The sequence below is a fragment of the Somniosus microcephalus genome, chromosome 2 (genome assembly GCF_052327205.1).
Source record: "Somniosus microcephalus isolate GS21.2 chromosome 2, FLI_Smic_1.0, whole genome shotgun sequence".
Taxonomy (NCBI): domain Eukaryota; kingdom Metazoa; phylum Chordata; class Chondrichthyes; order Squaliformes; family Somniosidae; genus Somniosus; species Somniosus microcephalus.
The window spans coordinates 198,839,445-198,864,278 of NC_140988.1; positions in this window are offsets into that span (position 1 = coordinate 198,839,445).

Consider the following 24,834-nt stretch of genomic DNA (forward strand, 5'->3'; position numbering starts at 1 on the left):
TTTATTGCCATTGCTTATTGTTCTAAGAAGGTGGTGGTGGGCTACTTCTTGAAGGACTGCAGTCCTTGTGGTGGTGATGCATCCACAGTGGTGTTAAGTATGGAATTATAAAATGTTTATTCAATGCCAATGAAGTAATGGCAATATATGAACCCGGCCACTGCATACTGTAGGTAGGAACTCTCATGAAAAGAATCTGTTCTCATGAATCAAACAGACCAGGAAAGTGATAGGTCTAATCCTTGATCTGCATTGTGTTACCCGATCTCAATTCAATGCTACAATTGTCCTGGTGCCAGTGGGGAAGTAGAAATACATGCAATTGCTAGTATTCATGGTAGTACTTGCTGAACCAATCGGAGTAAAAATAAGCATGATGCATGATGCTCCCATATCTATTAATAGCCTCACAAGCATTAAGGAGAGTTAGAAATTGATCTATTGGATAGATTATATGCTAAAAACAATACTTGTTCTTGGGACATGCAATATTTATTGTTCATCCTTGGTTGCCCTGAGGGTATTGTAGGGGGTTTCTCTTGCTCGTTCTGGTCTCCTACCAGGCTTCGTGCAATAATTACCCTTGAGTGGTTCGACCCACTCTCCCCTACGGTTCTAGACCTTGGACTTAGGTGCAGGGAACTGTAGTGCAGAGAAAGACTCAATAGACCAGGTTGAATAGCACGAAATGGATGCTTTTATTATTAAACAGTTTGCAGCATTATAAAATACATGTCATAAGCACAGATTAAAGCAACTACAAGCATGCACATATCTATAAACTTAATTCCATGGAAATGGGAAACACACGGCACATCGAAAAAGGGGAAACACATTGGCCCAGTAATTCCTCTCTGAACGCGTGAGTACGGTCGGTGTACTCACGCGTCTGGCTGGAGGAAATGCCTGTGTTCAGCATGCACAGCGCATGCGGAGAAAACCGGCATTTCCAGTCCTCTGAACGAAGGGGTTCAGAGGCACAGCGCGTGCGACTGCACAGGCAATGCTTGCACAGTGAACTTCGTCGATTTCATTCATGGATTCAGTGAGGGTAAGTCCTTACAAGTTACACTTGAAAAAAGCATGTGTAAAGTTGCTCCAAGGCTGCGGAGGAAGATATATTTTATCGTGGAGCTTCTGAAAGGCAATATTTTTGTTTGGGAAAGGGAGGAAAGTTATTTTAAGAAATGCTGAGGTAAGTTTTAAAGTTTAAATTTTTTTTTTTAAACGGGTTTTCAGAACGGTAGGTAGAAGGAGCAATTGTGGCTGTGTGAATTGAATGTGAAAATGAGTGTTCTAAAATGAGTAATGTAACATTTCCAACACTTTTAAGAAAGAAACTTTTCATCAGTAATAAGTAATTATGTATGTATGTCCGCATATATTCCTTTACGTATATGTATGTATGTTTTATATTCCTTTACTTATGTGTATGAATGTATAATTTTAATTATGATTTTCCAATAAGTTACTTTCTCTGAAAGTCATAATTAAATACATACATTCATACACATAAGTAAAGGAATATATACATACACGCAAAGGAATATATACAGACATACATACATAATTACTTAAAAGAATATATTACTGATGAAAAGTTTCTTTCTTAAAAATGTTGGAGTCATTTTTACATTTAATAAACACAGCAAATTCAATTCACATAGCCACAATTGATCCTTCTACCTACAGTACTGAAAACCCGTTTTAAAAAACAAAAATAAACTTTAAAACTTACCTCAGCATTTCTTAAAATAACTTTCCTCCCTTTCCCAAACAAAACTATTGCCTTTCAGAAGCTCCACGATAAGAAATATCTTCCTCCGCAGCCTCTGGAGCAACTGTACTCATGCTTTTTTCATGCGTAAGTTGTAACGACTTGACCTCACTGAAAGCATGAATGAAAGCGGTGAATTTTACTGCGCACGCACTGCCTGTACAGTCGCACGCGTTCTGCCTCTGAACCCCTTCGTTCAGAGGACGGGAAATGCCGGTTTTCCCCGCATGCGCTGTGCATGCTGAAAACCGGCATTTCCTCCGGCCAGACGTGTAAGTACCCCGACCGTACTCGCGCGTTTGGAAGGGAATTACTGGGCCAACATTTTACATGTCAATAAAATGAAAAATTTAACAATTGCACGATTTGCCCCCTCGCATCTGCGACTGAGGGTCCAAGGAGGTGCATTGCGCAAGAGGTCATCGTCGTATGTATCCTCACACTGTTCCCTTTCGGGAACTGTATGAAGTGGTGGAAGGATTTCTGGCCACGTTAACACTCCTTCCGTGACCATAACCATCTTCATACCAGCCATTAGGGTGGTTAGTCCTATGGTGTGAGGGTTTTACGTGCTCCCACAACCCATCTGAGGGGGGGGGCCACCCACACCCGCGGACGCAAGTATCCCGCTGGATGTCCACCCAGAATTTATAGTTGGAGCTCCGACTCCACTTGCCGGGACTGTCTGGAGCGGGGTTCGAAACCCTACTCCTTCTCGCCCAGCGTCGGGGATGCTTACTGCTACGCAAAAGGCCCACTCCGCGCAAAAGGTGACACCCATACGTTTCCTGCGCCTTTTCCCTCCCCGTGACTGGAGCCCTATGCTGCCACTTGAAAGACCAAGCTATCATCTGTCCTTTTTGCGGCGCCTTTGACTTCTCATTACCAATGATGAGCAGGCGCTGCGCCTCCACCTCGTTGAGGAGATTGCTGAGGTCATCATCAGTTCAATTGTGAGCTCTTTTAATGCCGTGAATTGTGCTCATTCCAGCCATTTCACGTTGCTAATCGGATTGGGCCTTTGGCGTAGCGGTAGGATCCCCGCCACTGGGCCAGACAGGGTAGGGTTTTGAACCTCGCTCCACACAGTCCCAGCAAGTGGAGTCGGAGCTCCGGCTCTAAATTCTGGGTTGACATCCAGCGGGATATTTGCGTCCGTGGGTGTGGGTGGCCCCCCCTCCTTGTATAGCTTGTGGGAGCCCGTAAAATCCTCCCGCCATAGGACTAACCACCCTAATGGCTGGTTCAAAGATGGTTACGGTCACGGAATGAGCGTTAATCACGGCCATAAATCCTTCCACCACTTCATACAGTTCCCCAAAGGGAACAGTGTGAAGACACGTATGACGACGACATTGCTAAATAAATAAATGGAATAAAAAAAATTCTTTTAGGGCTTTTAAAAGTCTTTAAATTGCTTTAATTCTGTTTAAAACTACTTCAGATTCTTCAAAATAATGTAAACATTTAAAATTTTTTATAAAAGTTCACAAAACATTCATAAAATAGCAGATAACTTACTTTCCCTGCAGCTGTGTAACTACAAAGTCCTCTGCAGCTGCTTGGAGAGATTGGGGGCGTGTCCTACTACAATGAGACCTTAAGGGGTGTGTCTCACTTGCACAGCGCGCTCCAGGCTTCGCGCTGGCTGCACTCCTGGGCGGCGTGACGTCAAACGCTGCCCTGGATTCCTCTGTTTCAAAATGGAATTCCAGGCGTCCCTGGAGGTGAACGGCAGGCGCGTCGGGTAAGTGCATATCGGGGGCTTGCACGCGCGGCAAGCCACCGACCCGAATTACTGCCCCATTGTGATTACCCTTACCCCCTCCCCTAGACCTAGACTAAGTTTCGACCTGAGGAACTCGGAATCATGCTCACCACTTTCAGATTCGCAAAAGAGGGGGTTCGCAGCCTTTTGGTAGAGCTTTCCGTCGTCACGTGGATTTGGAAACTTCTGGCGCAGCTTGTTTTTCTCTCTCTCTCAGGCGATGAGGCAGTGGACACATCCTTGATGAGCGCTCGTCATGGTTGAATCCGTTAACAAGCTGTTGAAGAACTGGATACACATGGGAGAATCGGCCACCGATGTGATGTTGAATAACTGGATGCACATGGGAGAGTCCAGTAAGGAAAAACTGCAAATGGGATGTTGAGGCACGGACGTGCTAGGCCCGGAGTGTCCTTTTATTTCTTGCTCCCGCCTGGCTCGGCGGTTTTCCAGAGGGTGTCTTCTCCTTCGGCCTGGGTCGTCGATGATCTCCCGACAAAAGTACCCGGGCCACCCTCCTTCGTCTTCCCGTCGTAGTCGAGCCTTGCCTGGCTGAGCTGGCTTCCCAGCCAAAGTCTTCTCGTCGTCACCAAAGTTACGAATTGTACCGAAGAAGTGAATCGTCCTACGAATGAAGCGTAGCCGTCGAGGTGAAGCGTTGCCTCCAGTGTGTGTGTCCTTATTTTCATGGACTTTCAAATCCATAATTATACTCTTTTGGGACAGTCTTATCTCCCACCAGATCATAGTCCAGTCTTTGTAATATTTTTGGCGGGCAGAAATCTCTGCAGGGGCGCTTTGTCTTGTAACGGGAGCCGGTGATAGCTTAACTGGCCTTCCTGGCCGATAATGTCTTTTACTTTGTCACCGTAACTCGGTTCGCATATTGATCGGTCTGGAGATTGCCCTTGATGGCTGTTAAACGGTTCTTCCTTTGTACAGTAAATGGGTTTAAGTGTTCATTCAATTGTCCGCCCATATCTTGATGGGCCCCATCCTGTTACCTGAAACTGTCTTGTATTTAGAATCCAATTGAATATGTATGCCCATTTCCCTGAGTTTCGGTTTCCCGATACTGGCTTTCGCGGGCTTACTGTCCTCAATCCACAAGCCTGTCTGGCTTGCAGTAACAGAAATCAAATGGTCCCAGAAACTGATCACGAGGTCCGGTGGCCATTTTGTATGCCCCTTTTTATCAAAGGGTTTTCTGTATAAGCTTCTTTTGGTCAATAAAGCTGTATTATTAATCCTGTTTTCTTGCGTGATTAGTTAATGAAAATTTTCGAATCTTACAGTATTAAGAATCTACCATATATTGTGGAACTGGAGTCACATGCAAGCCAAATGAGATAGAGGGTGGTAGGTTCCCTTCCCTGAGGATATTAGTGAGCCAGCTAGTCCACAATTAACCAGATTTATTGAATTCAGTTTCATAATTTACAATGGAGGGATTTGAACTCACAACCTGTGCATTAGTAATCCAGTACAACAGCTATTAGATTACCATATGCAATGCACGAGGCTCTTGAATTGCTGCACATAATAAATACAGGCCTTGACCTTTCACCATCAATGTGTATTGTATTTCATTGGAGCTCATGAGATAATGATGACCTTTAAAAATAAATCGAGATTTTGTTCTGAAGGGACAGTGGTCAACAAATAAAGGCTGGCATAAGAATGACTTTTCACAAATAAGAACAGAATGGGGGGCATCACAATTGAATCTCATGCTGTTCTCACCCAATATCCACACACAGACTACCCAGCACAGAGTCACTGTATAGACACCAAGACCTGGAATTCCCTGAACTGTTTCTGCGTAACTACAGTGCAAAAGTGGAGTCTCAGTTCTTTCCGCGGAAATTTATTTATGGTAGTTTTACACCAAGACATTTCTACAGATAAATTTCCTTGATCATTTGAACATCTCCTGAGTTATGTCCACCAAAATCCCACTTGGTTCATTAACATAGCTCCTCCTGCATGCAAAAAACCACAGAATGCGAGTTTCCTGCATGTACGTCAGTTCTGAATGGGTATAAATTTATGCCCAAAATTTTAGAAGCAGCAGGACCCAAAGTCACAAATTTTGGTGTTTTATAGCAATCATAGTGACGTGCCTCAATAAATCCGAGACTCAATGTTAGTGGAACAAAACAAGGCTTTTATTAACTTAGAAGGTAACACACAGTGGAGAGGTATCTTCCATCCAGAGGTCTGCTGTACTGGATGCGAGGCAGGCTGAGCCAGCTTATATAGGGGCCAGGTATGGGCGGAGCCCTACACACAATACATTACAATACAATACAATGGTGAGGAAACGGAACTGAGGTAAGGGAAATGAAACTGAAACTAAACCACAGTCACAGGCAGAGAACACTGAGCGATGAATGGCATATTTCATCACACATAGAATCATAGAAAGTTACAGCACGGAAGGAGGCCATTTCGGCCCATCATGTCTGCACCGGCCAACAAAGAGCTATCCAGCCTAATCCCACTTCCCAGCTCTTGGTCCGTAGCCCTGCAGGTTAGAGCATCCCAAATGCACATCCAAGTACTTTTTAAATGTGGTTAGGGTTCCTGCCTCTACCACCCTTTCAGGCAGTGAGTTCCAGACCCCCACAGCCCTCTGGGTGAATAAATTTCCCCTCAAATCACCTCTAAAATTTCCAGCAATTATTTTAAATCTGTGCCCCCTGGTTTTTGACCCCTCTGCAAAGGGAAATAGGTCCTTTATCTAGGCCCCTCATAATTTTATACACCTCAATAAGGTCTCCCCTCAGCCTTTTCTGTTCCAAAGAAAACAGACCCAGCCTAACAGCCTTTCATCATAGCTAATATTCTCTACTCCCGGCCACATCCTTGTAAATCTCTTCTGTACCCTCTCTAGTGCAATCACATTTTTCCTGTAATAGAAACATAGAAACATAGAGATAGGAACAGGAGTAGGCCATTCGGCCCTTCGAGCCTGCTCCGCCATTCAATGAGATCATGGCTGATCTTCGTCTGAGATCATAGCTGATCTTACCAGTTCAGTACCCCGTCCCCGCCTCCTCTCCGTAACCCCTAATCCCCCCAGCCCTCAGAAACACATCCAATTCTCTCCTGAAAACATTTATTGAATTAGCCTTCGCAGCCCTCTGTGGCAGGGAATTCCACAGGCCCACCACTCCCTGAGCGAAGAAACTCCTCCCCATCTCCGCCCCAAATGATCTGCCCGCCATTTTTAGACTGTGGCCCCTGGTTCTGTGCTCCCCGGCCACTGGAAACATTCTCCCCGAATTCAGCCTGTCCAGGCCTGCCACAATCCTACATGTCTCGATGAGATCCCCTCTCAATCCTCCAAACTCCAGCGAGTACAAGCCCAAACTATTCAATCTCTCCTCGTAGGTCATTCCCGCCATTCCAGGTATCAGCCTGGCGAATCGCCGTTGCACTCTTTCCATGGCAAGAACATCCTTCCGCAGATGGGGCGACCAAAACTGTACACAATACTCCAGATGCGGTCTCACCAGCACCCCGCACAGCCGCAGCAAGGTATCCCTATTCCTATACTCGAACCCCCTTGATATGAAGGCCAACATACCATTTGCCCTCTCAATCGCCCGCTGCACCTGCATGCTCTCCTTCAGTGACTGGCGCACAAGAACACCCAGGTCCCTCTGCACTTCCCCATCTCCCAATCTATTGCCATCTAGATAATAATCTACCCTCCTGTTTTTACCCCCAAAGTGGATAACCTCGCACTTATCCACATTATAGTGCATCTGCCACGTATCCGCCCATTCCCCCAACCTGTCCAAATCGCACTGTAGCCTCCTGACATCCTCATCAGAGCCCACCCCTCCTCCTAGTTTAGTGTCGTCAGCGAATTTGGAAATATTGCATCCAATTCCCTGATCCAGATCATTTATATATATTGTGAACAGCTGGGGTCCCAGGACAGATCCTTGCGGCACCCCGCTGGTCACTGCCTGCCACTCCAAAAACGAGCCGTTTATTCCAACTCTCTGTTTTCTATCCGCCAGCCAGTTCTCTATCCACGTTAATACTTTGCCCCCAATCCCATGAGCCTTAATTTTGCATGATAATCTTTTGTGTGGAACCTTATCGAAGGCTTTCTGGAAGTCAAGGTACACCACATCCACTGGCTCTCCCCCATCTATTTTACCAGTTACTTCCTCAAAAAATTCCAGCAGATTAGTCAAACACGATTTACCCTTTGTAAATCCATGTTGACTCTGTCCGATCCTTTCCCCATTTGTCAAGTGCTCCGCTATTTTATCCTTAATAATGGACTCTAGCATTCTGCCCACAACCGATGTAAGGCTTACTGGTCTATAATTCCCTGCTTTCTCTCTACCCCCCTTTTTAAATATTGGGGTAACATTAGCTACCCTCCAATCCACGGGTACTGTTCCCGAGTCAATGGAGTTCCGGAAGATGATCCTTAGAGCATCTGCTATCTCCAGGGCCACCTCCTTAAGTACCCTAGGATGTAGTTTATCAGGCCCCGGGGATTTGTCGGCCTTCAGTCCCCTCAACTTACCCAGCACCATATCCCTAGAGATACTAATTTCTGTCAGCTCCTCCCTCTCATTAGTCCCTATGTTTGCCGATATTCCTGGGAGGTTATTTGTGTCCTCCTTTGTGAATACAGAAACAAAGTATGAGTTTAATTGGTCTGCCATTTCCTTATTCTCCATTATATATTCTCCCGAATCGGACTGCAAGGGACCGACTTGGGATTTTACCAGTCTTTTCCTCCTGATATACCGATAAAAGCTTTTGCAGTCTGTCTTTATGTTTGCTGCAAGTTTACTTTCGTATTCTATTTTCCCCTTCCTGATTAATCCCTTTGTCCTCTTTTGCTGTATCTTGTACTGCCCCCAATCTTCCGGTCTGGTGCTTTTTTTTGCCAGTTGATATGCCCTTTTTTTTTATTTTATGCTGTCCCTAATTTCCCTCGTTATCCACGGTTGAGTCACCTTTTTAGGTTTATTTTTGTGCCAAACCGGTATAAACATGTTCTGGAATTCTTCCATTCTATCTTTGAATGCTTGCCATTGTCTATCCACTGTCAATCCCCCCAGAAACACCACCCAATCAATCTTACCCAATTCCCGTCTCATACCCTCGTAATTCCCTTTATTTAAGTTCTGGACCTTAGTCTCTGATTCAATTTCCTCACTCTCCATCTCGACTGAGAGCTCGATCATATTATGATCGCTCTGACCCAAGGGGCCTCGTACAAGAAGATTGCTGATAAGTCCCTTCTCATTGCACAATACCCAGTCTAAAATGGCCTGATCTCGAGTCGGCTCCTCGACATATTGGTCCAGATAACCGTCCCGAAAACATTCCAGGAATTCCTCCTCCTCAGAATTTTTACTAGTTTGGGTAGTCCAATCAATATGCAAATTAAAGTCACCCATGATGACAGCTGTGCTCTTATCGCACGCTTCTCTAATTTCCCTTTTTGTGCCTTCCCTCACCTCCATATTACTATTTGGAGGCCTATATATCAGACCCACTAACGTTTTCCTCCCCTTGCTATTTCTCATTTCTACCCATACAGATTCCGTTTCATCTGAGTTAATATCCTTCCTTTCCATTGCATTAATCCCCTCCTTTACCAGCAATGCTACCCCACCTCTGACAAGAACTGGACGCAGCACTCTAGCTGAGGCCTAACTAGTGTTTTATACATTTGAAGCATAACCCCCCTGCTCTTGTATTCTATGCCACGGCTAATAAAGGCAAGCATTCCGTATGCCTTCTTAACCACCTTATCTACCTGGCCTGCTACCTTCAGGGATCTGTGGACATGCACTTCAAGGTCCCTTTGTTCGTCTACACTACTCAGTGTCCTACCATTTAATTTGTATTCCTTGTGTATTCCTTTCCTTGTTAGCCCTCCCCAAATGCATTACCTCACACTTCTCCAGATTGAATTCCATTTGCCACTGTTCTGTCCATCTGACCAATTTATTGATATCTTCCTGCAGTCTACAGCTTCCTTCTTCAGTATCAGCCACACAGTCGATTTTAGTATCATCTGCAAACTTCTTAATCATACCCCCTATATTCAAGTCTCGATCATTGATATATACCGCAAAAAGCAAGGGACCTAGCACTGAGCCCTGCGGAACCCCACTGGAAACAGCCTTCCAGTCAAAAAAAACACCCATCAACCATTACCCTCTGCTTCCTGTCTCCCAGCCAGTTTTGAATCCAACTTGACACTTTGCCCTGGATCCCATGGGCTTTTAAATTTGTGATCAGTCTGCCATATGGAACCTTATCAAAAGCCTTGCTAAAGTCCATATACACTACATCAATCGCATGACCCTCATCTACCCTCCTTGTTATCTCCTTAAAAAATTCAATCAAGTTTGTCAGACACGACCTTCCCTCAACAAATTCATGCTGACTATCCTTGATTAATCTGTGTCGTTCTAAATGAAGATTTATCCTGTCCTTCAGAATTCTTTCCAATAATTTTCACACTACAGAGGTTAGGCTGACTGGCCTGTAATTACTCGGCGGTGAGTTTAAAGAGTGGGAGAGGCTCGAGAGCCCCACAGCGGCAGCGGCGGCAGACCTGACTGGAGCGAGGCAGCGGCGGTGAGTTTAAAGAGCGGGAGATGCTCAAGAGGCCCCACAGCGGCAGCGGCAGCAGACCTGACTGGAGTGAGGCAGCGGCGGTGAGTTTGAAGAGCAGGAGATGCTCGAGAGGCCCCACAGCGGCAGCGGCGGCGGACCTGACTGGAGCGAGGCAGCGGCGGTGAGTTTAAAGAGCGGGAGATGCTCAAGGGGCCCCACAGCGGCAGCGGCAGCAGACCTGACTGGAGTGAGGCAGCGGCGGTGAGTTTGAAGAGCGGGAGATGCTCGAGAGGCCCCACAGCGGCAGCGGCAGCGGACCTGACTGGAGCGAGGCAGCGGTGGTGAGTTTAAAGAGCGGGAGATGCTCAAGAGGCCCCACAGCGGCAGCGGCGGCGGACCTGACTGGAGCGAGGCAGCGGCGGTGAGTTTAAAGAGCGGGAGATGCTCAAGAGGCTTACCAATCTCCGAGCTCAGAGGGAGGGAGAGAGAGAAGTAAAAAGTAATCGAAGTGTGACGTCACCAGAAAGCAGGTAAGTGATTGGTTGGTGAGTATTTCTCTCTTTTTCCAAACTTAGACTCTGTGGTTTAAAGTTGCTAAGCTCTCTGTGGTGTAGCGGGGACTGTTGGTAAATCAGGGCCCTTAAGTATATCATTTAACTGTAGTGTAATTGGTGGGATTGATTTGATTTAATTTAATTTGAATTAATTAAAGGGTAAGACATGGCAGGAGAGCTTGGCCCCATGGTATGCTCTTCCTGCGCTATGTGGGACCTCAGGGACACTTCCTGTGTCCCTGACAACCATGTGTGCAGGAAGTGTATCCAGCTGCAGCTACTGGCAGACTGCATTTTGGTGCTGGAGCTGCGATTGGATACATACTGGACCATTTGCGATGCTGAGTACATCGTGGATATCACATTTAATCAGTTGGGCACACCGCAGGTAAAGGTTGCACAGGCAGAAAGGGAATGGGTGACCTCCAGGCAGAGTAGTAGGCGCAGGCAGGTAGTGCAGGAGTCCCCTGTGGTCATCCCCCTCTCAAACAGATATACCACTTTGAATACTGTTGAGGGGGATGGCTTATCAGGGGATAGCAGCAGCAGCCAACTTCCTGGCACCAGGGGTGGTTCTGCTGCACAGGACGGGAGGAAAAAGAGGGGTGTTATGTTCATTAATAACTAGACATTTTTATTATGAACACAGCTAGCTTTTGCTAGTTACTTTATTGAGCTATGTGGATTTGGTACAGTATCTGTAGAGATGCAGCATTGTGCTCCTGTGTGCAGGCTGCCATCTTGACTGTTGCCTTGTGGGTAGCCTAGCCTCATGGGTAATGTAGTCTTAATGTATGTATAGCTGGGTAGTGTAGTTTTATACATACAGCTATATACAGCTCTACTGCTCCACCTAGTGTCCACCACAGAATGACATGTTATTGATCGTTACAAGGGGTAGAGCTATAGTAATAGGGGATTTAATTGTAAGGGGAATAGACAGGCATTTCTGTGGCCGCAAACAAGACTCCAGGATGGTGTGTTGCCTCCCTGGTGCAAGGGTCAAGGATGTCTCAGAGTGGCTGCAGAACATTTTGGAAGGGGAGGGTGAACAGCCAGTTGTTGTGGTGCATATAGGTACCAACAATATAGGTTAAAAATGGGATGAGGTACTAAAAGCTGAATATAGGGAGTTAGGAGGTAAATTAATAAATAGGACCTCAAAGGTAGTAATCTCAGGATTGCTGCCAGTGTCACATGCGAGTCAGAGTAGAAATAGAAGGGTATTTCAGATGAATATGTGGCTAGAGGAATGGTGCAAGGGGGAGGGATTCAAATTCCTGGGATATTGGAACCGGTTCTGGGGAGGTGGGACCAGTACAAACCAGACGGTTTGCACCTGGGCAGGGCCGGGACTGATGTCCTAGGGGGAGTGTTTACTAGTGCTCTGGGGGAGGGTTTAAACTAAAGTGGCAAGGGGTTGGGAACCTCAGCAGGGATATAGAGGAAAGGGAAACAAGGATAAAAGCAAAAGACAGGAAGCAGAAATACAAAAGTAGCAGTCAGAGAAATCAACAGTTTAAATCAAACATGGCCACGGTAAATAATAATTCTAAAAGGTCTAAGAGCGTTAAAAAAACAACCATTAAGGCTTTGTGTCTTCATGCGAGGAGCATTCGTAATAAGGTGGATGAATTAGCTGCGCAAATAAAGGTAAACAAACATGATATGATTGGGATTACGGAAACATGGCTCTAGGGTGGCCAAGGCTGGGAATTCAACATCCAATGGTATTCAATATTCAGGAAAGATAGGCAAAAAGGAAAAGGAGGTGGGGTAGCATTGCTGGTTAAAGAGGGGATTAACACAATTGTAAGGAAGGATATTAGTTCTGATGATGTGGAATCTGTATGGGTAGAACTGAGAAATACCAAGGGGCAGAAAATGTTAGTGGGAGTGGTATATAGACCCCCAAACAGTAATGCAGAGTTTGGGGATGGCATTAAAAGGGAAATTAGAGAAGCATGCAATAAGGGCACAGTAGTTATCATGGGTGACTTTAATCTACATATAGATTGGGCTAACCAAATTAGTAACAATATTGTGGAGGAGGAATTCCTGGAGTGTATACAGGATGGTTTCCTGTACTTATATGTCGAGGAACCAATTAGAGATCAGGCCATCTTGGACTGGGTAATATGTAATGAGAAAGGATTAATTAGCAATCTTGTTGTGCGAGGCACCTTGGGTCGGAGCAATCATATCATAAACAGGCATACCAATTTGGATACTGTTGAGGGGATGACTCACCAGGGGAAGGCAGCAGCAGCCAACTTCCTGGCACCAGGGGTGCTTCTGCTGCTAAGGAAGGGAGGAAAAAGAGTGGGAGAGCAATAGTGGTAGGGGATTCTATCGTAAGGGGAAGAGATAGGCGTTTCTGTGGCCGTAGACGTGACTCCAGGATGGTTTGTTGCCTCCCTGGTGCCAGGGTCAAGGATGTCACTGAACGGCTGCAGGGCATTCTGAAGGGGGAGGGTGAACAGGCAGAGGTCGTAGTTCACATTGGGACCAACAACATAGGTAGGAAGAGGGATGAGGTCCTGCAGCAAGAATTTAGGGAGCTAGGTAGCAGATTAAAGAGTAGGACCTCAAAGGTTGTAATCTCTGGATTACTCCTGGTGCCACATGCTAGTGAGCATAGGAATAGGAGGATAGAGCAGATGAATGCATGGCTAAAGAGTTGGTGCAGGAGGGAGGGCTTTAGTTTCCTGGATCACTGGGCCTGCTTCTGGGGAAGGTGGGACTTGTACAAGTCGGACGGGTTGCACCTGAACCAGAGCGGGACAAATATCCTTGCGGGGAGGTTTGCTAGCACTGTTCAGGGGGGTTGGGAACCTGAGCAGGGAGACAGAGGAAAGGAAAACAGGGATAAAAGCAAAAGATAGGAAGGAAAAGAAGCAAAAGTGGCAGTCAGAGAAATCAATGATTTAAATCAAATGTGGTCACAGAAAATAATAATTCTAATAGGTCTAAGAGCGTTAAAAAAAACAAGCCTGAAGGCTTTGTGTCTTAATGTGAGGAGCATTTGTAATAAGGTGGATGAATTGGCTGCGCAAATAGAGGTAAACAAATATGATTTGGTTGGGATTACGGAAACGTGGCTCAAGGATGGCCAAGGCTGGGAACTCAACATCAGGGGTATTCGATATTCAGGAAAGATAGGCAAAAAGGAAATGGAGGTGGGGTAGCATTACTGGTTAAAGAAGGGATTAACACAAGTGTAATGAAGGATATTAGCTCTGATGATGTGGAATCTGTATGGGTAGAATTGAGAAATACTAAGGGGAAAAAAGCATTAGTGGGAGTGGTATATAGACCTCCCAACAGTAAGGCGGAGGTTGGGGATGGCATGAAAAGTGAAATTAAAGAAGCGTGCAATAAGGGCACAGCAGTCATCATGGGTCACTTTAATTTACATATAGATTGGGCCAACCAAATTAGTAACAATACTGTGGAGGAGGAATTCCTGGAGTGTTTACGGGATGGTTTTCTGGACCAATATGTCGAGGAACCAACCAGAGATCAGGCCATCTTAGTTTGGATATTATGTAACAAGAAAAGGATTAATTAGCAATCTTGTTGTACGAGGCCCCTTGGGTCGGAGCGATCATAATATGATCGAATTCTTCATTAAGATGGAGAATGAAGTAATTGACTCAGAGACACGGGTCCTCAATTTAAATAAATGAAACTACGATGGTCTGAGGAGCGAGTTGGGTAGGATTGATTGGGGAATGGCACTCAAAGGGTTGACGGTGGATAGGCAATGGCAAACATTCAAAGACCAAATGGATGAGCTACAGAATTTGTTCATCCTAGTTTGGCATAAAAATAAAACAAAAAAGGTGACTCAAACATGGCTAACAAGGGAAATTAGGGATAGCATAAGATCCAAGGAGAGGACATATAAATTGGCTAGAAAAAGCAATAGTCCTGAGGATTGGGAGCAGTTTAAGAGTCAAAAAAGGAGGACAAAGGGATTAATTAAGAAAGGGAAAATAGAATATGAGAGTAAGCTTGCAGGGAACATAAAAACTGACTGTAAAAGCTTTTATAGATATGTGAAGAGAAAAAGATTGGTGAAGTCAAGCGTAGGTCCCTTACAATCAGAATCAGGGGAATTTATAATGGGAAACAAGGAAATGGCAGACCAACTAAATACATACTTTGGTTCTGTCTTCACAAAGGAGGACACAAATAACCTCCCAGAGATGCCGGGGAACATAGGGTCTGATGAAAGGGAGGAACTGAAAGAAATCAGTATTTGAAGGGAAATGGTGTTAGGAAAATTGATGGGACTGAAGGCCAATAAATCCCCAGGGCCTGATGGTCTACATCCCAGGGTACTTAAGGAAGTGGCCCTAGAGATAGTAGATGCATTGCTGGTCATCTTCCAGAGCTCGATAGACTCTGGAACGGTACCCATGGATTGGAGGGTAGCTAATGTTACCCCACTATTCAAAAAAGGTGGTAGAGAAAAAGCGGGGAATTATAGACCGGTAAGCCTGACATCGGTTGTGGGGAAAATGCTAGAGTCTGTTATAAAAGATGTAATAGCAGAGCACTTGGAAAGCAGTGACAGGATCGGACAAAGTCAACATGGATTTACAAAAGGTAAATCATGCTTGACTAATCTACTGGAATTTTTTGAGGATGTAACTGGTAAAATAGGTAAGGGAGAGCCAGTGGATGTGGTGTATTTGGACTTTCAGAAGGCTTTCGATAAGGTCCCACATAAGAGATTAGCGTGCAAAATTAAGACACATGGGATTGGGGCAAGGTATTGACTTGGATAGAGAACTGGTTGGCAGACAGAAAGCAAAGAGTTGGTATAAACGGGTCTTTTTCTGAGGGGCAGGCAGTGACTAGTGGGGTACAACAGGGAGCGTCCTTTGACCCCAGCTATTCACAATTTATATTAATGATCTAGATGAGGGAACTAGATGTAACATCTCCAAGTTTGCAGATGACACAAAGCTGGGTGGGCGTGTGTGCTGTGAGGAGGATGCCGAGAAACTCCAGTATGTTTTGGACAGGTTGGGTGATTGGGCAGAAGCATGGCAGATGCAATATAACATGGATAAATGCGAGGTTATCCACTTTGGTGTCAAAAACAGGAAGGCAGATTATTATCAGAATGGCAATAGATTGGGAGAAGGGGAAGGCAACGAGACCTGGGTATCCTTGTGCTCCAGTCGCTGAAGGTAAGCGTGCAGGTGCAGCAGGCGGTTAAGAAGGCAAATGGAATGTTGGCCTTCGTAGCGAGAGGGTTTGAATGCAGGAACAAGGATGTGTTGCTGCAGTTGTACAGGGCCTTGGTGAGACCACATCTTGAGTATTGTGTGCAGTTTTGGTTGCCTTATCTGAGGAAGGATGTTCTTGTCATGGAGGGAGTGCAGCGAAGATTCACCAGACTGATACCTGGGATGGCAGGAATTACTTATGAGGAGAGATTGAGTCGATTGGGCTTATACTCACTGGAGTTTAGAAGTATGAGAGGGGATCTCATTGAAACTTATAAAATTCTAACATGACTAGACTCACTGGATGCAGGAAGGATGGGGAGTCCAGAACCAGGGGTCACAGACTAAGGATAAGGGGTAAGCCATTTAGGACAGAGATGAGGACGAATTTCTTCACCCAGAGAGTGGTGGACCTGTGGAATTCTGTACCACAGAAGGCAGTAGATGCCAATTCATTAATATATTCAAGAAGGAGTTGAATATATTTCTTAAGGCTAAAGGGATCAAGGGATATGGAGAGAAGGCAGGAACAGGGTACTGAATTTGAATGATCAGCCTTGATCTCATTGAATGGCGGAGCAGCTCGAGGGGCCGAATGGCCTACTCCTGCTCCTACATTCTATGTTTCTATTCTTTTCTCTCTTTTAAACAAGGGTACCACATTAGCAGTCCTCCAGTCCTGCAGCACCACACCTGAAGCCAGAGAGGATTGATAAATGATGGACAGGACCTCTGCTATTTCCTCTTTTGCTTTGCTTAACAGCCTGGGATACATTTCAATCTTTTAGTATTTTTTAAAAATTTCTTTTTACTGAGACCTGCACTGTATTTTCTATACATTTGAATGCTTTTTATATACAGCATCAGAATCCTCGGGCCCCAGTTGTTTATGCTGATTTCCATTTGTTTTAAACCGAACCAATTTAGGACCAATCTATTGTCTAAAATACGGAAAAAAGAGTGATAAGGATGGACACTTAGATGAACATCAGTTTAAAAGCTCAATGCATATAAACACCAGTCATTTCGGCACCACAGTAAATTGGGTTAATTAGGCAAACCCATTTTGTGACCCATCTAATTTCTCTGTCCTGTGTTGGTGACAACATTTTTGATGGATTAATAAACCTGACAGTGTTTTTCTATTTAGCTGGCCCATGTTATTTATGTCCTATTTCATTATGAAAGTGTGTTTTTGGAGATTCTCCTACACACTCTGCAAAGTGTAGCTGATCAATATATTTCAAAGTGAATACATCTAATTTGCATGACTATTTGGATATTAATTTGATGACTCACAGCAGATAACCCTGAAGTTGTTTATTTTTCACAAATGAGGGAGGGGGTCAAAATTGTTCTTTCATGGTAGCGTAAATTGGGCAATAGCGAATTGGCAGCCTACTTTACACACCAAAATACATGGAAAAGAGAATCAGGCGGAGTCTCAAACAGGCTGCCGATTCGATATCACCCAAGGCCAATTTCACCACTTGGCCATCAAGTTTCATGATTTGAATCCACATTTGCTTGTGCTACAGCCAAATATTGAATTGAGCTTATGCTGCTATTACAAAAATAGTCATCTCAATAAACAAATAAAACAAAATTGCCTACAAAGTTCAGTTTTGTTCAGATATTATATCCTGCCTATTATTTCCAATGCATGTTTCTCACGTTTTCCTTCATTCCTTTGGATTGAAGAGATGCAATGAATGTTCAAAGTCTGTTTTTGCTTTGATGAAATAACGCATTAATTGGCCACTTAAATTTTTTTGTAAGATTAAGAAAATCCATCCCATTAATTTCAAATAAATATTTTCAAAGACTCAATAGCAGGACACAAATTGTACCATGCTGCCCATGTGATTCTCTCCAAGACATCACTATTATAAATTTAAACTGGATTTTTGATTTTTTTTTTAAAGTGACACCAGAATATTTTCTCTTCAGCAAGGAGTTTTAGAGCTCAATGTATAATCCATCTGTGTACTAATTTTAGGCATTGAAAGAAAAGAAAGACTTGCATTTATATAGCTCCTTTCACGACCACTGGATATCCCAAATTGCTTTACAGCCAACGAAGAACGTTTTTTTCTGAAGTGTAATCACTGTTGTAAGGTAGAGAAACGCGGCAGCCAATTGTGTACAGCAAACTCTCACAAACAGCAATGTGATAATGGTCAGATAATCTGTTTTTTTGTTATGCTGATTGAGGGATAGTATTAGCCAGGGCACCAGGGATAACTTCCTAATAACAACAGAAAATGCTGGAAAAAGTCAGCAGACCAGGCAACATCCGTGGAGAGAAAATAGTCAACGTTTTGGTTAAACCCTTTGTCAAGACTGGAAAAGCACAGGAAATGAAATAGATTTAGAGCCCAGGCTGGGAGAGAACAAAAGAGAAGTGAAGAGACATTAAGAGGTGTTCAAAACGAGATGAGATGGTGATAGGACAAGTGGAGACAAAAGACGGCTCTAGATTAGGTGTGAAATGCGCTGGCAGAATGGGAGACAGCTGCCATGTGGGAGACAAAAAAGGGGGGGGCGGAAAAGGGCCAAAACAAAGGTGTGGATAAAAAATAAGTAAAAATGTAATGGGGGCCAGGTTATGATCTGAAATTGTTGAACTCAATAACTCCCTGCTTTTCTTCCAAATAATGCCATGGGATCTTTTACTTCCATCTGAGAGAGCAGACAGGGCCTCAGTTTAACGTCTCATCCGTAAGACGACACCTCCGACAGTGCAGCACTCCCTCAAGACTGCACTGAAGTGTCAGCCTAGATTTTGTACTCAAGTCCCTGGAGTGGGACTACGAGCCCACATCCTTCTGACTCAGAGGTGAACGTGTTGCCAACTGAGCCACAGCTGACATTGTTTTCTCATATGCTTCAACATGCAACTGATTAAAATTTGTCATGAATGTATTTATCATAATCAGCACTTCTATGTCTTCATCAATTGACTCCACATTAACAGCCACACCACCGTATCATGATTACTATTTTCCAATGGGTGACATTTCTTCTCATATTTTTCTGCTGATATCTTTGTATAGTTCCCTGAATGTACATGCCATGGAAAATTATGGAAGTAATGAAACTGTCTTCATTAATGTGCTAAAGGTATATTATATTGCAGTATCTTTGTTTCTCACTGTTTCTCTATATTTTTTGGCACTCTTAGTCCTTCTATTTTCAGACTCTGAATTTTCTTTACACCTAATTCTTGTTGTTTTGCTTTGCTTCATTCTTTCTCAATTGCTACCTGATCATTCTTACATGTCACATTTCTCTTCTCAGAAACAGTCGGTCCTTGCTTCTGACAAAGGGCATACATCAGAAACATTAATCTGGTTTTCTCTTTACAGGTACTGACATACCTGCTGTGTATGTCCAGTAGTTTCTGTTCTTATTTGAAATTTCCAGCTGTTGCTTTTTTTCCCCTTCAATTTTTCTTTGTCCCTCTTGGTATACATTACTTTTCTTTTACTTTTTGTGGATTTTCTATTTTTACTCACTTAACAGAAATATACCATTATCCAGTGATAAAAGTAGGCTTAGCTGTGCTCTCTAACAATTCATTACTATGATCTGAATTATCTTTTTTTAAACCATGTATACTATCAACCCAGTTTTTGATCATATAGGGCTTAATCTTCTTGGTGACCTGTCTTAAGAAATAATATGAAGGAAGTGTATGTGGTGGAACAAGGAAGCTTGTGGGCTCAGCAATCAAGCTTTCAGGTGAAAAGAGGTTTGTATCACAAGACTAGGTAAGTAAACCATTATTATAATTATGAAATATGATAAATGATCTCATTGCTGATTAAATAAGCTGACTAAGTGAGTGTGCGTACACTGGTGTTAGCTTCACAGTGTGTGAATATTTTTTGGTTAGTGATTTAAAAAAATATATTTTTCAGTAGCATTGAAATATGGCTGCAGGGCGGTATGTGTTCCTTTCTGCCATATGTCTTGAGGTATTCATGGCTGTTTGCTGGTTTGCTTCTGCAAACAAATCAATGAAAATGAAGTTAAATTGATTTTCTTACAGAGGGATGATTTTGCAAATGCACACTCCCAGTGGGGAGCCTGGCCCATCTGGAACATACATCGGGAAATGGTGGGGTGTGCACCCGCATTTCCTGCCATGTGCTATTGGCAGGCAAGGTTCCCCAGCACAGGTGCACATTTATAAAATTGTCCCGCAGATGCGCAGTATTGAAATTTTACATGGAATATTTTCATGCTTGTGAAAAAACATCCTTTTTTGTCATTATTGATGCATTTTCGCACATCTAATACTCAAGCAGCTGTTACTGGTCTTACGAAAGCCTTTTCCAAAAGTAGATAGGTTGTAGCAGTACACTACCTGGTTAGAATTATTTTGAAAGATAAACCTATAAAGACTACAGTTCAAAAGTAATTCATTGGCTGTGAAGTGCTTTGGGATTTCCTGAGGATATGATAGGCACAATATAAATGCAAGTTCTTTCTTTCTTTCAAGCTTACTTCAGGTGGTCAGAAATCTTTTTTGTTTATTAAGGGACAGCTCATGGAGGTATGACGCATTTGACAGAGGCTAGCAGTCTAAAGGTTAAATCTCAGTTGAAAGAGAGAAGAAACAAAGGACTTGTATCAATAAGTGTAACCATGATTTATTTGCAGTCTTGTAGTAAACCTCAAGACTTCCCAGAAAGAGTAAAACAACTATGGGCTAGAAATTTGTTGAAGCTGCACCCCTTTTCTCTGGCACCTGTGTTCAATATGACGGACAGTGTGAGCACATATATTCCACTCTGGGAGTGCACCTGTAGGGGGTTTTGGAGTGTGCCCAGTCAGCTCTGCCCCTGACTGTCTCTGAGTGGTTCAAATCGCTCCCACACCCCTGGGTTCTAGACACCGGACTTAGGTACAGGCGGCGATACAGAAAAACGAGTAGACAAGTGGTTCGGTGCAAGAAAACCGTAATTTTTAGTAAAGGCAAAACAAGATCACAATACTGAGAATAACTAAGATGATTACAGGCATATAAAAATAATACACTTATTTGGGAATGGGGAACACACGGCACATCGAGGGAACAAACACATTAAAATCCCCTTATCCTTATCCCACCCCCTATACCTAACTAGATTAAGCTATGAGGGGCCAGGGATTTATGCTCACCAATTCGAAACCGGTTGACTTTTTAACGGTTGTGAGTTTTGGGGTCCGCTCTTGCTGTCCTTTGGGGTATGTTGTCACCATGTGGTCACAGGGCACGGCGATGGAGTTGTTTGTGTGATGCACCCTCCTTACCCTCAGTTAACGTCTTCGTCGAGTCGCGATAGGTCTTCATCTTCTTCCTTGGGCGGTTTGGTCGCTGACGGGTTTTATAACGGTTGGGGCTCAGTTGGCGATTTATATTGCCAATATGCTTTTACTACCCATGCTTTGAATGCCAACTTATTCTTCATTGACGCTTAAACAAGTTGGCTTTTAATCACTAAGATCAGAGCTAACATCTCAACCCGCCGACTGGTTCACAGGAATGAGTCATACAGATCCTGGGATCTTTATGTAAGAGAAGTCAGGGGCGGAGCCAAGAGCCAAGACCTGGAACCTCCCAGGTTAGTCGGGAAAGAGGAAGTGAAACTATACACAGTGGGGGAGGGTAATATACATGAGTGCAAAACAAATACAGGATCAGGACAAACAGATTTCATTACATTCACCCCTTCTATAGATTTAGTCCATCGGGGTGATGTTTCTTAAAAGTTGGTATAAGTGAGTCTGTCAGGAGGTTTTGCAGTTCTCAGTGATCGGCGCAAAGCCGGTTGGGGTGCCTCTAGGGGAGTGGATTCTGGTTCCTCCGCTGTCCGGGCCTCCGCAGTGTCTTCCAGGTTATCTGCAGTGTCCTCCAGGTTAAAGTTGGGTATTGATACCTCTGGGCGTCCTGTCTCTTTGCAGTGTAGGTCTTCATCGGGTAGTCTCCCATCGTTCTCTCTGCTCCCCGAGGGAGCGAGGTCTTTTATGGAAACAGTGTCCTCTCGCCCGTCAGAGTATTCGATATAGGCGTACTGAGGGGTTGCATGGAGGAGCTGTACCTTTTCCACAAGGGGGTCCATTTTATGGCATCTCACGTGCTTCCGCAATATTACTGTCCCCGGAGACGTCAGCCATGCGGGTAGAGATATGCCCGAGGTGGATTTCCGGGGGAAGACGAACATCTTTTCGTGAGGGGTAGCGTTAGTGGCAGTACATAACAGAGACCTTATGGAGTGGAGCACGCCTGGGAGGACTTCCTGCCAGCGGGAGGTCGGAAGTCCTTTTGACTTTAAGGCTAACTGCCTTCCAAACAGTAGCATTCTCCCTTTCCACTTGCCCATTACCCCGGGGGTTGTAGCTAGTGGTTCTGCTAGTGGCTATCCCCTTTGAGAGCATGAACTGGCGCAGCTCGTCACTCATGAATGACGTCCCCCTATCGCTGTGTTAGTAGTTCGGCATGCCAAACATGCAGAATACATTACAGAGACACTTGATGACCGTGGCACTGGTCATGTCTGGGCAGGGAATGGCGAAGGGGAAGCGGGAATATTCACCAATGATATTGAGGAAGTATACGTTACGATCGGCAGAGGGAAGGGGTCCCTTGAAGTCCAGACTTAGGCGCTCGAATGGCCGTGTGGCTTTGATAAGGTGTGCACGGTCAGGTCTGTAGAAACAAGGCTTGCATTCCGCACAGATGCGGCAGGCTCTGGTCATTGCCCTGACCTCCTCGATGGAGTGGGGCAGATTGCGGGACTTTATAAAATGGTATAGTCGGGTGACCCCTGGGTGACAGAGGTCGTTGTGGAGACCCTGTAATTTGTCTGTATGAATGCTGGCGCACATTCCCCGCGATAGGGCGTCTGAGGGTTCATTAAGGGCTCCCGGCCTGTACATAATATCATAGTCGAACGTGGATAGTTCGATCCTCCACCTGAGTATTTTGTCATTCTTGATTTTCCCCCTTTGTTTGTTATTAAACATGAAAGCCACCGACCGCTGGTCGGTGAGCAGGGTGAAACGTTTGCCAGCTAGGTAGTGAATCCAGTGCCGCACTGCCTCCACTATAGCCTGTGCCTCCTTCTCGACAGAAGAGTGCCTGATTTCAGGTCCCTGAAGGGTTCAGGAGAAGAAGGCCACAGGTCTCCCAGCCTGATTGAGGGTCGCAGCTAAGGCAAAGTCTGACGCATCGCTTTCGACTTGAAAGGGAATGCATTCGTTCACTGCACACACTGCAGCCCTTTCAATGTCCTGTTTAATACTGGTGAAAGCCTCCCGATCTTCAGCTGATAGTGGGAAGGACGTCGATTTAATGAGGGGTCGGGCCTTATCAGAGTAATTGGGCACCCATTGGGCATAATACGAAAAAAATCCCAGACACCTTTTTAAAGCTTTGGGATTGTGTGCAGGGACAGTTCCTTTAGGGGGCGTAATCGGTCAGGGTCCAGTCCAATTACCCCATCTTCCACCACACAGCCGAGGATACAGAGACAGGTTGTGTTGAAGACACATTTGTCTTCGTTATAGGTTAGATTCAGCTTTAGGGCAGTTTTTAAAAATCTCGCAAGATTTAGATCGTGGCCTTGCTGGTTGTGCCCGCAGATAGTAACATTGTCCAGATAGGGGTAGGTAGCTTGTAGTTTATTCTCGTCAACCATGCGGTCCATCTCACGTTGGAAGACCGAGACCCCATTTGTTACCCCGAAGGGCACTCTGAGAAAATGGTAGAGGCGCCCGTTCGCCTCGAAGGCGTTGTATGGGCGGTCCTCCGTTCTAATGGGGAGCTGGTGATACGCGGATTTGAGGTCAATAGTCGAGAAGACTCGGTATTGCACAATCTGGTTGACCATTTCTGATATGCGGGGTAAAGGGTAGGCGTCCAGCTGGGTATAAATATTAACAGTCTGGCTGTAGTCAATTACCATCCGTTTCTTTTCGTTATTTTTAACTATGACTACTTGGGCACGCCACGGGCTGGTACTGCATTCAATAATGCCTTCCCGCAGGAGTCTGTCCACTTCCGCCTTGATAAAGTGCCTGTCTTCCAGACTGCACCGTCTACTCTTGGTCGCTATGGGCCTTCAGTTTGGAGCGAGATTAGCGAATAAAGAGGGCGGGCTGATTTTTAAGGTTGATAGGCCACAGACTGTGAGTGGTGGCTGGGACCCGCCATATGCTAGCGTGACACTTTCGTGGTGGCACTGGAAGTCCAGGCCCAAGATTACATTAACACAGAGTTCTGGCATCACGAGGAGTTTAAAATCCTTGTAGCCCGTGCCTTTTACAGTCAGTGTTACCACACAGTAGCCCAAAATGTCCGAAGTGTGGGGCTTAGCAGCCATAGCAATTCTGCTCCGTGTAGGGGTTACCGTTAATGAGTGCTGCCGTACCAGGCTAGGGTGGATAAAACTCTCGGTACTCCCACAGTCAATTAAACATTTCGTTAAATTCCCGTTTACCTGTATGTCCATCATGGATTTTGTCAACGGGTGTGGCCTGGATTGATCCACCGTGATCGAAGCCACTGTTGGGCCCTGGGCGGCCGTTGAGTCGGGAAAAGATGGCGGATCCCAAGATGGCGGCCCGCACAGCACGCACAAGGCGGTGACGGAGTTGGAAATCGGATTCCCCCTGCAGACTTTGCTAAAATGCCCCTTTTTCTTACATTTGAAGCACGTAGCGTCCTTCGCTGGGCATCGTTGTCTGGGGTGCTTGGCCTGGCCGCAGAAGTAGCATTTCGGGCCTCGAGACATTGCCGCTGTAGTAGGGCTCCTGGGTGAACTTCTGTGTGGGGACTCCGGCGGCGTAGAGCTGGTCTGAGACCTGGATGGGGAAGATGGCTGATTCCAA